The following is a 3,978-nucleotide window of genomic DNA, read 5'->3' on the forward strand; positions in this document are numbered from 1 at the left end:
GGGAGATGGGGCATCTATGGATCGGGGGGAGTAGAGGTGGGGTGGGCTTTTTTCTTTTTTCTGTCACTGCCCGGTTCGGGAGTTCGGAGTTCGGGAACACCCCATCGGGCCTATATAGGGCGTGACGTGATCCAAATAGCTATTCTAATCCTGGGATTAGAATAGTGCCACACTTTATATATATATATATATATATATATATATATATATATATATATATATATATATATATATATATGTTGTTCTGTATGTTGTTGTTCTGTATGCAATTCCATCGCACAACACAGACGTGTTATTAGCCACAATCGTCTTTGTTATTATCGGTCTTCGCACACATCTTCGATTACAGACCTGTTTGCCACGTATCACACACATCTTGTTATATTGAACCATTTATGTTCTCTTGTCTCAACACAAACAATTCATCTAAGTGAACCGCATGCCGTATATCGTACACACCTTGATCTGACTGACTACTTCTTTTGTGTTGCCTAATCACAAACAGTTCATCCTAGTGAACCGTATATTGTGTATCGCACACACCTTCATCTGGCTGCCCGTTTGTTTTATTGCTCCTCATCGCAAACAGTTAATTGCACTACAAAAAAAGACACATTCGTGACATTTTGGGCCGAACAAAAAAAAATTATATCATACTTATGACACTTCTATGACGATAATTGTGACAAAACCCGGTATCATCATAGATGTGGTGGGCTCCTACTTCTATGACAAAAAATCATGACAGAAAATGGGCTTTTGTCCTAGGCGGGCCAGAGACGCAGGTGCATGACATTCTTTGGGCCGTCCATGATGGAAAAAATCATGGTAGAAGCAAGGGTGAGGAAAATATCGGGGTGTTCCCGGTTACGGTGGGTGGTCTGGGGCCGAGCGATGCGCGTTTCTCTCATACACGTACGCGCGTGGGTGCAAGGCATTGGGCTCTAACTAAACCCGAGCGAGGCGTTCGCCTAACTGAACCCGGGCGGTTGCACTGCAGGCTACGCGTTACTGAACCCGAGCGACCGATTGATGGCTGTTAACTGAACCCGATCGAGCGATTCCTTCGCTACTTCTGCTAACTGAAGTCGATCGATGCTGCCTCTGAATGAACAGTGAGCGTTGTTGGGGGGGGGTGGATGTACAGTTCTCTGTGGGGAGTTGGATGAACAGAACCCCGTGGTGTTACCACTGGATGAACAGGACCCCGATTGATCGAGCCGGTTAGGCATGGATGAACAGGACCCCGTGGAGGGCTGGATGAACAGGACCCCATGGAGGGAAGGTTGAACAGTAGCTGGTGGAGGGCTGGTTGAACAGTAGCCGGTGGAGTGCTGGATGAAAGTAGCCCGTGGAGGGGTGGTTGAACAGGACCCCGTGGAGAGGGCTAGTTGAATAGTAGCCAGTGGAGGAGCAGTGGAGGCTGGATGAACATGAGCACATGGATGAACAGTCGTAGGTGGCGCTGGAGGAGGTCGACGGTGGATGAATAGTAGCCCATGGAGGCTGGAGGAGGTCGATGGTGGAGATGAACAGTATCCTGTGGAGTCCCGCTTTGCGGTATGCCACACCCCTCCCGATGAACAGGACCCTCATTTTGACCTTAGCGCTCCATCACAAGTTTGTTTCCTCTATTTTGCGGTATGCCACACCCTTCATGATCAAAAGGACCCTGTTTCGATCGTAGGAGGTCCAACAGAAGTCCGTTTCCTCCGTTTTGCGGTATGCCAGACCCCTCCCTATGAACAGGATCTTGTTTCGACCATGGCCGGTCGAACACAAGGTCGTTTCCTCCGTTCTGCGGTACGCTAGGCCTCGTTTCCATCGGCTGTTCCGTCCAAGCCGGTTGGCTCCCGATGAACAACACGTGTTCTGTTGCCTCCCGATGAACATGACGCATTCTGTTGCCTCCCCATGAATACGACAATGACGCAGTTTCTCCGTTCCGACCCAGCCATGTACATAAGCCTTGGCCGTACGTATGCATGAGTAGGCATTCGAGACCCCGCCCGTATGTATGTACGTGGCCATATTTACTTTCTTGCACCCTAACCGCTGTACGTACATGTAAATGCAACATGTGCACCTCTACTACGACACGTGCGCGCCTCTACTATGACATGTGCACGCCTCTACCATGACACATGCACTTCCTTCCTTGCACGGCCACGGTTCATCGTTGCAGCCTGCAGACAGACCGATCGACCAATATGTACATACACGTTCGCGACCAGAATGACAACGCTATGTACGCTTCGACCAGGTGGGTCTCGACTGCCAGGCACTTCCTTGCGTGCGAAGATGTAGCTAGTGGGTCCCAGCAGTCAGGGGGCGAATCATTTTTTTACCCGTAATATGGACGCACTTCCTTGCGTGCGAAGATGTAGCTGGTGGGTCCCAGCAGTAAGGGGAGACATGTTTTTTTCATGAAATACGATGGCCCGTCTGGTGAGTCCCTGCTGTCAGGTGGAGGAACAATTATTTTGCGCGTAATAAGGAGGCACTTCCTTACTGCGACCGTGGACCCAGCTGAGGGAGTCCTGGACTATGGGGTCCTCAGGGAACCGACCTATGTGACATGGGCCGGACTGATGGGCCGTGAAGATACAAGATAGAAGGACCTCCCCCGTGTCCGCATGGGACTCTCCTTTGCATGGATGGCAAGCTTGGCCTTTTGGATCATGTATCTTCCTTTCTCTATAACCGACTATGTACAACCCTAGTCCCCCCCGGTGTCTATATAAACCAAAGGGTTTAGTCTTTAGGGATGATCACAATCATACGGGCTAGACATCTAGGGTTTAGCCATTACGATCTCAAGGTAGATCAACTATTGTAACCCCTATACTCATCAAAGTTAATCAAGTAGGAAGTAGGGTATTACCTCCATTAAGAGGGCCCAAACCTGGGTAAACAGCGTGTCCCCTGCCTCCTTGTTGCCTTCGATCCTTAAACACACAGTTCAAGACCCCCTACCCTAGATCTGCCGGTTTTGACACCGACATTGGTGCTTTCATTGAAAGTTCCACTGTGTCGTCACCACAAGGCTCAATGGCTCCACCAATCATCCACAACAATACCGTCCTGAGTGAGACTTTTCTCCCCGACCAAATCTTCGTATTCGATGGCTTCGCACTGCGTGCCAATTCGATTGGCCATCTGGAGCAGATCGACACCTACCCCCGTGATCATCAGATCCATTTAGGAAACCTAAACCACATCGCTAATATCCGAGGAGACTTGATCTTCCAAGGGTTTGTGGCCTCAACCGCATGTAACACCCCGGATGTAACTTTCCATCTTTGTAACTCCAACTCTTGCCATTTTCATCTATGAGATATGTTATTCCCTCCGTGGTTGGGTTTTTACTTTTGTTTTGCTTTTTATTCATGTCATGCATGTTATATCATGTCATCATGTGCATCTCATTTGCATACGTGTTCGTCTCATGCATCCGAGCATTTTCCCCGTTGTCCGTTTCGCAATTCGACACTCCCACATGCACCGGCGCACCCCTCTTGTCTCTTTTTCGTGTGCGGGTGTTAAACGTTCTCGGAATGGACCGAGCCTTGCCAAGTGGACCTGGTATAGCACCGGTAGACCGCCTGTCAAGTTTCGGGTCATTTGGAGCTCGTTTGGTACTCCAACGGTTAACCGCACAACCGCAAAGGCGTCTTTTGAGTTGCAGCCCAACACCCCTCCAAAACAGCCCAATAACCCATCTAAGTCACTTCCATGCTCTCCGTCGTCGGATCACGATCGTGTGGGCGAAAACCGCACCTCATTTGGAGCCTCCTAGCTCCCTCTACCTATAAAAACACCTCCCCCCGAAAATTCCGGATCAAATCCACCCTAACCCTAGCCCCACTCCTCTCCGCGCCGCCGAACACGTCCGGACGGAGCCGGACGCGTCCGCTGCCGTGCCCTGGACAAATCGGATCCTGCCATGTGGCGCTTCGGCACCCGCCGCCGCCGCCG

This window comes from Triticum aestivum, chromosome 1B (genome assembly GCF_018294505.1).
Source record: "Triticum aestivum cultivar Chinese Spring chromosome 1B, IWGSC CS RefSeq v2.1, whole genome shotgun sequence".
NCBI classification, from domain to species: domain Eukaryota; kingdom Viridiplantae; phylum Streptophyta; class Magnoliopsida; order Poales; family Poaceae; genus Triticum; species Triticum aestivum.